We start from the raw sequence: 12,396 nt of genomic DNA, 5'->3' as shown, positions 1-12,396 counted from the left end.
TTTGCAGATTTTTTTTGTGTCCTCACACATTGCTTTTCCTCCCATCTTTGTATTGTCAGCAAACTTGGCTACATTACACTCAGTCCCTTCTTCCAAGTCATTAATATAGATTGTAAATAGTTGGGATCCCAGCACTGATCCCTGCAGCACCCCACTAATTACTGGTCATCTCCAGAATCAACCTAGTGAACCTTCTCTGAACAGCCTCCAATGCAAATATACCCTTTCTTAAATACGGAAATCAAAACTGCATGCAGTACTCCAGGTGTGGCCTCACCAATACCCTGTACGGTTTGCTTTTATACTCTATCCCCTTTGCAATAAAAGCCAACATTCCATTTGCCTTCCTGATTACTTGCTGTACCTGCTTACTAACTTTTTGTATTTCATGCACAAGGACCCCAGGTCTTTCTGTACTGCAGCACTTTGCAATTTTTCTCCATTTAAATTATAATTTGCTTTCTATTATTTCAGCCAAAGTGGATAACCTCACATTTTCCCACATTATACTCCATCTTCCAAATGTTTGCCCACTCACTTAGCCTGTCTATATCCCTTTGCAGATTTTTTGTGTCCTCCTCACAATTTGCTTTAAGAACATAAGAACATAAGAATTAGGAACAGGAGTAGGCCATCTAGCCCCTCGAGCCTGCTCCGCCATTCAATAAGATCATCGCTGATCTGGTCGTGGACTCAGCTCCACTTACCCGCCCTCTCCCCGTAACCCTTAATTCCCTTATTGCTTGAAAATCTATCTATCTTTGACTTGAAAACATTCAATGAGCTAGCCTCAACTGCTTCCTTGGGCAGAGAATTCCACAGATTCACAACCCTCTGGGAGAAGAAATACTTTCTCAACTCGGTTTTAAATTGGCTCCTCCGTATTTTGAGGCTGTGCCCCCTAGTTCTAGTCTCCCCCACCAATGGAAACAACCTCTCTGCCTCTATCTTGTCTATCCCTTTCATGATTTTAAATGTTTCTATAAGATCACCCCTCATCCTTCTGAACTCCAAGGAGTAAAGACCCAGTCTACTCAATCTATCATCATAAGGTAACCCCCTCATTTCTCGAATCAGCCTAGTGAATCGTCTCTGTACCCCTTCCAAAGCTAGTATATCCTTCCTTAAGTAAGGTGACCAAAACTGCACGCAGTACTCCAGGTGCGGCCTTACCAATACCTTATACAGTTGCAGCAACACCTCCCTGCTTTTGTACTCCATCCCTTTCGCAATGAAGGCCAACATTCCATTTGCCTTCCTGATTACCTGCTGCACCTGCAAACTAACCTTTTGGGATTCATGCACAAGGACCCCCAGGTCCCACTGCACCACAGCATGTTGTAATTTCTCCCCATTCAAATAATATTCCCTTTTACTGTTTTTTTTCCCAAGGTGGATGACCTCACACTTTCCGACATTGTATTCCATCTGCCAAATCTTAGCCCATTCGCTTAACCTATCCAAATCTCCTTGCAGCCTCTGAGTCCTCTACACAACCTGCTTTCCCACTAATCTTAGTGTCATCTGCAAATGTTGTTGCACTACACTCTGTCCCCTCTTCTAGGTCATCTATGTATATTGTAAACAGTTGTGGTCCCAGCACTGATCCCTGTGGCACACCACTAACCACTGATTTCCAACCGGAAAAGGACCCATTTATCCCGACTCTCTGCTTTCTGTTCGCCAGCCAATTCTCTATCCATGCTAATACATTTCCTCTGACTCCGCGTACCTTTATCTTCTGCAGTAACCTTTTGTGTGGCACCTTATCGAATGCCTTTTGGAAATCTAAATACACCACATCCATCGGTACACCTCTATCCACCATGCTCGTTAGATCCTCAAAGAATTCCAGTAAGTTAGTTAAACATGATTTCCCTTTCATGAATCCATGCTGCGTCTGCTTGATTGCAGTATTCCTATCCAGATGTCCCGCTATTTCTTCCTTAATGATAGTTTCAAGCATTTTCCCCATGACAGATGTTAAACTAACCGGTCAATAGTTACCTGCCTTTTGCCTGCCCCCTTTTATAAACAGAGGCGTTACATTAGCTGCTCTCCAATCCGTTGGTACCTCCCCAGAGTCCAGAGAATTTTAGTAGATTATAACGAATGCATCTGCTATAACTTCCTCCATCTCTTTTAATACCCTGAGTTGCATTTCATCAGGACCAGGGGACTTGTCTACCTTCAGTCCCATTAGCCTGTCCAGCACTACCCCCCTAGTGATAGTGATTGTCTCAAGGTCCTCCCTTCCCACATTCTTGTGGCCTGCAAATTTTGGCATGGTTTTTGTGTCTTCCACTGTGAAGACGGGAGCAAAATAATTGTTTAAGGTCTCAGCCATTTCCACATTTCCCATTATTAAATCCCCCTTTTCATCTTCTAAGGGACCAACATTTACTTTAGTCACTCTTTTCCGTTTTATATATCTGTAAAAGCTTTTACTATCTGTTTTTATGTTTTGCGCAAGTTTACCTTCGTAATCTATCTTCCCTTTGTTTATTGCTTTTTTAGTCATTCTTTGCTGTTGCTTAAAATTTTTCCAATCCTCTAGTTTCCCACTAACCTTGGCCACCTTATACGCATGGTCTTTGATTTGATACTTTCCTTTATTTCCTTGGTTATCCACGGCTGGTTATCCCTTCTCTTGCCGCCCTTCTTTTTCACTGGAATATATTTTTGTTGCGCACTATGAAAGAGCTCCTTAAAAGTCCTCCACTGTTCCTCAATTGTGCCACCGTTTAGTCCTTGTTTCCAGTCTACTTTAGCCAACTCTGCCCTCATCCCACTGTAGTCCCCTTTGTTTAAGCATAGTACGCTCGTTTCAGACACAACTTCCTCATCCTCAATCTGTATTACAAATTCAACCATATTGTGATCACTCATTCCGAGAGGTTCTTTTACGAGATCGTTTATTTTTCCTGTCTCGTTACACAGGACCAGATCCAAGATGGCTTGCTCCCTTGTAGGCTCTGTTACATACTGTTCTAAGAAACAATCCCGTATGCATTCTATGAATTCCTCCTCCAGGCTACCCCCTGCGATTTGATTTGACCAATCGATATGTAGGTTAAAATCCCCCATGACTACTGCCATTCCTTTTTCACATGCCTCCATTATTCCCTTGATTATTGCCCGCCCCACCGTGAAGTTATTATTTGGGCGCCTATAAACTACGCCGACCAGTGACTTTTTCCCCTTACTATCTCTAATCTCCACCCACAATGATTCAACATTTTGTTCATTGGAGCCAATATCATCCCTCACAACTGCCCTGATATCATCCTTTATTAACAGAGCTACCCCACCTCCTTTCCCTTCTTGCCTATCTTTCTGAATCGTCAGATACCCCTGTATGTTTAATTCCCAGTCTTGGCCACCTTGCAACCATGTTTCTGTAATGGCCACCAAATCATACCCATTTGTAATGATTTGTGCTGTACTTTCCCACCCATCTTTGTATCATCAGCAAATTTTGGTAGATTATGACCAATGCATCCACTATCTCTGCAGCCACTTCTCTTAAGACCCTAAGATGTAAGCCATCAGGTCCAGGGGACTTTTCTGCCTTTAGTCCCATTATTTTACTTAGTATTAGTGATAGTGATTGTATTAAGTTCCCCCCTATCTATAGCCCTTTCGATTATCCACTATTGGGATGTTTTTAGTGTGTTTGACCGTGAAGACCGATACAAAATATTTATTCAACGTCTCTGCCATTTCCCTGTTCTCCATTATTAATTCCCCAGTTTCATCCTGAATTCAGAAAAGGAAGATCCTCCCAGACCAATTTCCTTAACTTCTTTGAGGAAATGACAACCCAAGTGGGTTGTGGTAAGCCGTATGACGTGGTGTACCTAGACTTCCAAAGGACTTCAGAAAAGCAATTAATTAAACTCAAAACTGTGGGGATTCAGGGTAAACCTTGGGAATGGGTAGGAAAGAGCCTGAAGGGTGGGAGATAATGAATACTCCTCAGAGGAGTTAGTGTCAGAGTAGGGAGGGGAAATAAGAACTGACTGTGGTGCTTCAGGGCTCCCGCTCGAACCATTACAATTTCCAATTTACTCAAACGATCTGGATTCAGGAACTCATTATGTAAAGTGAACATATCATTAGATGATAGCAAACTAGGAGCCGCAGTGGGATCAGAAGAGGCAGCACAAAAATACTAAATGAGTTGGACAGGAAATGCAAGTGGGCAGAACAATGGCAGGTGAAATTTAATGTGTGATTCTTCTGGTTTGACCTTAATATATTTATTGGATGACAATTTCATTTTTTTTCCGAATTGCGTACTTATTTCCAATGGCCAAGAACTTAATTTAATTCACTACAGATTTACAATTAGAAATATTAATTCTCTATTAACGCAGGATTAATCAAAACAGGGTGCTTGCTGTATCAATGTCAATCCGGTTACTAATGTATTACACTATAGTTCACTGGAAACACAGCGATGAGGGCTAGTGTTGCAGAGGTGATTTTAGAACATGAACTTGCAGCAAACGTGCTCGGGTCATTAACATTTTAAACGGAGATATGTTGGTTTCAAAAATATTACATTTGAGACATCGTGGTTGTGTTTCCAAAAGGTACCCAATTTAGTCCCTCTCCTTCAAACTTCACAATTTACATTATAAAGGAAAGGCCCACGACCAATCTCCATCCCCTACCGATTACATAACACCGCTTTGCAGCACTCTGCGGAGCACCCGATATCCCCGCAGCTGGAATCTCCAGAATCAGTCTTAGACTTAATATGTCAATTATCGCCAATGAAAAGCTTTTAGATGCGAATACTATTGAAATCTGTACCTATTCATTATATTAATTCTGTTCCAAGTACTAGAAGCAACCTAAACAATTTCCTGCCCCAAATTACCACTGACACGCAGCCCAGCCCGTGATCCAGATGATAAGAACTCGTATTCAACATCCTACAAACCAATGAAGCTGCAAGATCTTTAAGGAGATACACAGAAAATTACCCCAGCATCGTCCTCTGCACAATCCCTCTTTTTCTGATTCTAAATCTTTTGATGCACAACTCTAAAGAGAAAGGTTTCCAGCAGCAAGATAGATAGAAAGTGGGGTCAGTATAAATCAGTTCCCATAATAAGAAGCCAGAAGAAATCTGCGTTTAAAATGGGAAATCGACGACTGTACCATTCTTATAAATAGGGGTGGCGTGGCATGTTCAGAACAGACTGAGAATGAAACATGTAGTTCTTGTCATTAAACATGTTCGCATTATAAAATTATTGGCAATGCTGTATACATTACAATCCTAGTAAGTCAGACGATATCTGCCTAATAACGACAGGAAGGTTATGTACTGGTAACACAGAATGTATTATTCTGCTGCTATGAGCTGTGTTCAAAGTGGCCTGTCACTTCAAGACCATAAAATCTGTTTATTGTAAATTCTGAGGCTAATTAGAGTTCATTGCTGTTGGTGAAGGAAGTTTGCAGATTGACACGTGCTCCTGGTCAGAATAAACACGCTTTCTTTTTCTATTGACACTTCAAAGTGATGCCTTAATTGTGATGTTAGATTCAAGACATATAGGGGGTTATTTTGATTTTGTGTGATGGTGTAAAACGGGTAATAGCTATTGCCCATTTTACATTAATGCACAGTCAACATTACCCCCATATATACCAGCTAAACGTCAAATTATATGCTTTCTATTAGGACAAACATGCTATAACGCTATATACTGCATATACTTTGTATGTCCCTTTACAACAAATTGGTCTAACATTTACTATTTTGATTAATCATTTAGATGTAGGTATTGGGGAAATAATCTGCAAGTTTGAGGACGATACTAAGATATGTGTGTGTACTAGGACTGTAGAGGATGCTATCTACTGCAAACAGATCTTGATGTGTTGAAGAGCGGGCCCATGTTTGGCCAACGACGTTTAACTTAGAAATGCATGGTCTTCTTTGGTGTGGTAGTAGAAAAAAAATTAAACATCAATATCTAAGGCCAGATATCCAGGCCAAAGTTTCCTGTGTAACAGCGTGGATATCTTATAGACTGCCTGCGAATTTCCTCTGAGGGCAGTGTTCAATGATATGCTCCAGGTGACGTGGATAATGACAGCCTTATCGCGGCCCACCCTGTTACATGATCTTAGATCACAACTAACATCGTCTCACAGGGCACCAAACTTATTGTTAAATCAACCAGCCCGGTAAATGTGTTGTGCAATGCAAATGGGCAGATCAAATGCCGGGTATACTGACACCCTACAGGGAACAGAATTAAAGCCAGTGTTGAAAGAAATAGATCTGGGTGTTTTAGTGCATCATTCTTTAAAGGTTCATGACCAATGCTGTGAAGCTATAGCTAAAGCAAACAGGGTTATAAGTTGTATTCACCAGACAATTCACTATAAAACAAAGCAAACTATGTTGTCCTCGGTTAGGCCTCAGTTAGAACACTGTGTCCAGTTTTGGTCTCCTCAGACGATGACAGATAGCGAGGCTCTGAAAAAGGTGCAGAAGAGGGCCACGATTAATTCCAAGTTTAAAACACCTTAGTTACTCAGATAGACTTAAAGAGCTAGATATGTATACTTTAGAGAAACGTAGATTCTGGGGTGATTTGATCAAGGTTTATAAAATTTGTGAAGGGATTAGATTGTGTTTATGTGGACCAATTATTTCAACCAAATTGGAGCAGGGGCCAAGCTTAGAAGTTATGTAAGAGTAGAACCAAGTTGGATGTCAAGTGGTGAACGCTGATTTGCTGCATTCCTTCAAGAGGGAGCTGGACCTGTTTCTGGCTGGGGCAGAGATCAGCTCGTACCAGGTATCCTGTAATATAAATCAGGGCCAATGTGATCTCCTGGGCCAGTTTCGATTGCCTAAAGGGACCAGCGAGGAATTTTCCAGATTTTCTGCCCTAATTGTACCAGGGTTTTTATCTGGTTTATCACCTCTCCCCAGAAGTTATATGGCTGTGGACGGGTGAGGAGTGCCTGTATTGTGGAACTATATGGAACAGGCTAGATGTACCAGTGGGTATTTCCCGTCCATCAATTTTGAATATAAGTAGATGCAGCAAGGAACATTACACAGAATTCACCATCAACCCACACTTTGGAACAGAGACTTGTAGCTCAGTCAACTCAGCAACCACATCACACAGGATTTGTTTAGACATTCCCAATATATAAACATTTCTATGGAGAGGTTATCAAGAATAGATGGAGTGAGGTGACATAAAGTAGCAGAGAAAAATGAGTCTACATAAAATGCCATACATTCCCATTCTTAATGATGGTGGATTCGAGCACGTGGGTGCAAAAGACAAGGCTGAAGTGTTTGCAACCATCTTCAGCCAGAAGTGCCAAGTGGATGATCCTTCTCAGACTTCTCCTGAGGTCCTTACAATCACAGATGCCACTTTAAAAGTTTATTTAGTCTAGTACTGATAAAACAAATACAGCCTTTTGTCATTGGATCTCATCTCTTAAAACTTCAAAGGGTCTAGATTACTTTCGGTGAGGAAGTTGCTTAGATGTTGGTCACTTTGCCAGGTGATCAGTTGGCTGGTAACAGGCATTCTTTAGCTGCTCCGAGGCAGCCTGTAGCCAGATTCAGTCAGTTCCAGTCTGGCAGCCAACAGCTAGAAAGCTGTGTATTTTTAAAATCATTGCCAAACTGCAACTTGCATTTATATAGCGTCTTTAACATAGTAAAATAGCTCAATGTGCTTCATAGGAGTGCTATCAATTTGACAGCAAACCACATAAGAAGATATGAGGACAGGTGACCAAAAGCTTGGTCAGAGAGGTAGGTTTTATGGAGTGCCTTAAAGGAAGAGAGGTAAAGAGGATGAGGTGGACAGGATGAGGTGAAGAGGTAGAGAGGATGAGGTGGACAGGTGGAGAGGTAGCGAGGTGGAGAGGTGGAAAGATAGAGAGGTGGAGAGATATCGATGTAGTGAGGTAGAGATGCAGAGAGGTAGAGAGATGGAGAGGTAGAGATGGAGAGGATGAGGTGGAGAGGTAGAGATGGAAGGTGGAGAGGAGGAGAGGAAGAGAGGTAGAGAGGTGTAAAGGGAGAGAGGTAGAGGTGGAGAGATGGAGAGGATGAGGTAGGAATTTCAGAGCTTAGTGCCTAGGCAGCTGAAGGCATGCCCGCCAATGGTGGAGCAATGAAAAATTAAGATGTCAAGATGCCTGAATTGGAGGTGTGCACGTATCCTGAAGGGTTGTAGGGCAGGAGGAGGTTACAGAGATAGGGCAAGGTGAGGCCATCGAGCGATTTGAACATAAAGATGAGAATTTAAAAACTGAGGCGTTGCTGAACCGGGAGCCAATGTAGGTCAGCGAGCATGAGTGATGAGTGAATGGGACTTGGTGTAAATGAGCAAGAGAAATTCAACTAAATTGTGGCTATGACAAGTAAACCTATGTTTAAAGGAAGAGTGAGGTGACTTTTTTTGTAATGAGGAGGGTAGTGAAATATATATTTAATTGTGTTTATATTATTTACTGTTTATTCATCTGCCTTATGATTCTAAGTATTTGTTTCAAAAGCCTGAGTGTTTGGTTTGGAGTGAATATCCAGTCTGAATTTCGAAGAGAGGAAAATCATGTAATAGATTCCAATAGCTGGTGTATCACAGAAGGGTTCTCTGTTATGATCCCTATATTTGCTATCATTCATCTAGATAGTGAACAGGAAATGCTGCACTCCAGATAATAGGGGAGGCAAGATCCACTTATGGGAGTGACCGATGGTGAATCTGCAAAAATATCTAGTGTACACCAAAAATGGTGTTCTTGTGTTCTGAAGTATATTAATCTCCTAATGCAACAGTGGATGATTCCTCTCTTGAATATCTTGTTTTCTGTCCATTTTTTTCTGTACATTGAGCCTGTGTGTCCTTTGATTTAGTACTGATAAAACCAATGCAGCATTTTTGTAAATGGATTTTGTCTCGTAATACTGCAAAGGGTCTGGGTTATATTTGGTGAGGATGTTGCTTCGATGTGAGTCACTCGCCATCTGATCAAATGGTTTGTCACAGGCAGACTGTAGCTGCTCTGAGGTGGTCTGTAGCCAGATTCCGTCAGATCCTGTCTCACAACCAACTGCTGCAGCAGTATGTTTTGAAAGTTATTGCAACAAGGGCTAATTTTAAGAATTTGCACAGCATCACAGCCCAGGAGCACTTATTGGCAAAATGTACCCTATGCTCTTTACTTTCAGTCTTTTTACTTAATTTGGGAACTGATTTTTTTCCCTCGCAAATGGAGTGAGGCATGGCTAGCCAGTGACTAGTCTCTGAGGTCTCCTCTGGTCTCGGGTCTTGTATCATTAATAAAAACTGAAAATGTTGGAAATACTCAGCAGGTCAGGCAGCATCTGTGGAGAGAGAAACAGAGTTAATATTTCAAGTCTATGATCTTTTGTCAGACCTGGAAAAAGTTAGAGATGTAATTGTTTTAAGTACATGGGGCAAGTAAAAGGGGGCGGGGAAGAAAGAACAAAAGGGAAGGTCTGTGATAGGGAAGAGAGATTAAAAGATAAAAGGTATGATAGTGCAAAGCAAAAGGAGCTGTTAATAGGACAAGTAAAGAAACAAAAGATGGGTCTAGAAGAGGTGCCATGTGAAAAAATAGGGGCAGAGGTTAAGATCTGAAATTGTTGAATTCGATGTTGAGTCCAGAAGGCTGTAAAGTGTCTAATCGAAAGATGAGGTGCTGTTCCCTGAACTGACATTGAGCATCATTGGAACAGTGTAAGAGGCCGAGAATGGAGAGGTCAGAGTGGGAGTGGAGCGGAGAATTAAAGTGACAGGCGACCGGAGGCTCAGGGTCATGCTTACGGAGTGAATGGAGGTGTTCCACAAAGCGGTCACCCAATCTGTGTTTGGTCTCCCTAATGTAGAGGAGATCACATCGTGAGCAGTGAATATAGTATACTAAATTACGAGAAGTACAAGTAAATTGCTGTTTCACTTGGAAGGAATGTTTGGGGTCCTGGATAGTGGGATGGTAGGAGGTAAAAGGGCAGATGTTGCATCTCCTGCACTTGCTCAGCAAAGTGGCATGGGGAGGGGACAGGGTGTTGAGGGTGATTGAGGAGTGGACCAGGGAGTCGCAGAGGGAGTGGTCCCTTCAGGATTCTGAAAGGGGAGGGGAAGATGCATTTGGTGGTTGGATCATGTTGGAGGTAGTGGAAATGGCAGAGGATGATCCGTTGAATGTGGAGGCTGGTGGAGTGAAAGGTGAGGGACGGGAATGGGTGAGAGCACAAGTGCAGGAAATGGAACAGACATGGTTTAGGGCTGTTGGAGTAAATAGAGCTTGCTGGGAAATCAGACAAATGGCAGCTTGGCAGCAGGGAGTGGAAAATCCCCAGTTGCACAACTAGGGATGAGGTCACACTCTAGCATAAATCGTGTCAACCACGGTAGAGGGGAATTCTCAGTTAGTGAAAAAGGAAGGCATACCAGAAGCACTAGTATGGAAAGTGGCAGTCAGAACAGATGCAATAGTGACAGAGAAACTAGGAAAATGGAATAGAGACCTTACAGGAAGTGGGGTGGGAGGAAGTGTAGTCCAGGTAGCTGTGGGAGTCAGTGGGTTTGTCGTGGATGTTTGTCAATAGCGTAAAATGGAGACAGAGAAGTCGAGGAGGGGAAGAGTTGGAGATGGACCATGTGAAGGTGAGTGAAGGGTAGAAATTGGAAGCAAAGTGAAGGAAACTTTCTAGTTCAGGGCGAGAGCAGGAAATGGCACCGATACATTCATCAATGTACCGGAAAAAGAGGTGAGGGAGGGGACCCGAGTAGGAATGGAACAAAGAATGTTCCACCTAACCCATAAAAAGGCATAGCTAAGACCCATGTGGGTTCCCATAGCAACATCTTAAATTTGGAGGAAGTGAATGGAGTCAAAGGAGAAGTTGGTCAACGTGAGAACAAGTTCAGCCAGGCGGAGGAAGGTGATGGTAGATGGGGACTGGTTGTGCCCTCAGGCCGCCTGGGTGGGGGATGGAGGTATAGAGGGATTGAACGTCCATGCTGAAAAGGAGATAGTTGGGGCCTGGAAACTGTTAACGTGGCGGACGGCGTCGGAAGAGTCGCAGATGTAGGTAGGAAGAGACTGGACAAGGGGAGAAAAAATAGAGCCAAGATCGGAAGAAATCAGTTCCATGGTGCAAGAAAAGGCTGAAACAATGGGTCTACCAGGGCAGTCCTGTTTGTGGATCCTGGGAAGGAGGTAGAAGCAGGCTGTGCAGGGTTGGGGAACTATGAGGTTGGTGGCTGTGGAGGAGGCTCATCTCCAGAGGTGCTGAGATCAATGATAGTCTTCGAAACAATGGCTTGATGTTCGGTAGTTGGGTCATGGTCCAGGGGGAAGTTGGAGGAGGTGTAGGTGAGTTAACATTCAGCCTCCAGAAGGCAGAGGTCGGTTTGCCAACCAACAACAGCACCAGCATTGGCAGCTGGTTAAATGGCATATTGGGGTTGGATCTGAGAGAACGGAATGCTGCAAGTTCAGATGGCGGTAGGTGAGTGAGGGGAACAGAGTAATTGAAATGGCCGATGTCAGGCTGGCAGTTCCCAATAAAAAGATGCAGACAGGGTAAGAGGCCAGGGGGAGGGCTCCAGGTAGAATGAGAATTCTGAAAACGGGAGAAAGGGTCAGCTGTGCGAGGGGGAATACTCCTCGCCAAAGAAGTGGGCATGGAGACGAAGGCGACTGGAAGCCTGTGCTGACTCTTCTCATTGCGAGCAATTGCCTATTTAAAGTTAAGCATGTGCCCCCTTTTTTAAAGGGGCACAATCAATAAAGACTGTGACTTAAAAAAATTAAAATTACAAGTCCTGGGGTGATGAAGCACTCCAGTCCCTCCAGTCGCAGAAGGCTTTGAGCGTGCTGGTGCGCACTGTGTGCTCCATCTCCAGGGACACCTGGGCGCGAACGCAGGGCGGAAGAGAGGCAGGTAGTCGGGCTGAACGACTCCCTCGACCACCCAAGGTAGCCATAAAGTTTATGGCCACCTTGGCCAGGCCCAGAAGCTGCCCTACGAGGAGGTCCTCCGACTTACCCGCTCCCCGCACCAGGTGCCCAAAGATTAGGAGTGGGACTGAAGTGCAGCCAACAATCCAGCAGCAGCCACTTCCCTCCCAGCAGTGCGGAAGCCTACTCTAGGCGCGGGGGCGGGGCTCTGACTCGCCGTTGCCATGGTTACAAAGCGGCGGGCGCGGGAGCCGCTCACGTGACGCGTGTTTGTGTCACGCGCCTCTCGCCGCGTGGGCTGTCGGGAGTTGTAGTTTCGACCAAACCGAAACGGTTGGTTCCGAGTTCAAATATTATTGGAACAGCGCGAGAGGCGAGGGGATTGCCGCGGCG

The 12,396-nt window shown here is 43.7% G+C and overlaps 1 long non-coding RNA gene across 1 annotated transcript; it reads right to left on the bottom strand.

Moving 5' to 3' along the window:
• Positions 1–5,347: 5,347 nt before the first annotated feature.
• Positions 5,348–12,167, bottom strand: LOC139225886 (uncharacterized). The gene is made up of 3 exons (XR_011587170.1): positions 12,092–12,167; positions 9,222–9,397; positions 5,348–6,505 (listed from the first exon to the last, which is right to left on the bottom strand). It is a non-coding gene; the product is annotated as an uncharacterized lncRNA (long non-coding RNA).
• Positions 12,168–12,396: the final 229 nt, after the last annotated feature.

The sequence above is a fragment of the Pristiophorus japonicus genome, chromosome 15 (genome assembly GCF_044704955.1).
Source record: "Pristiophorus japonicus isolate sPriJap1 chromosome 15, sPriJap1.hap1, whole genome shotgun sequence".
Taxonomy (NCBI): Eukaryota; Metazoa; Chordata; class Chondrichthyes; family Pristiophoridae; genus Pristiophorus; species Pristiophorus japonicus.
Note: the sequence above shows the minus strand (reverse complement) of the source record. Positions and strands in the feature narration are given on the sequence as shown.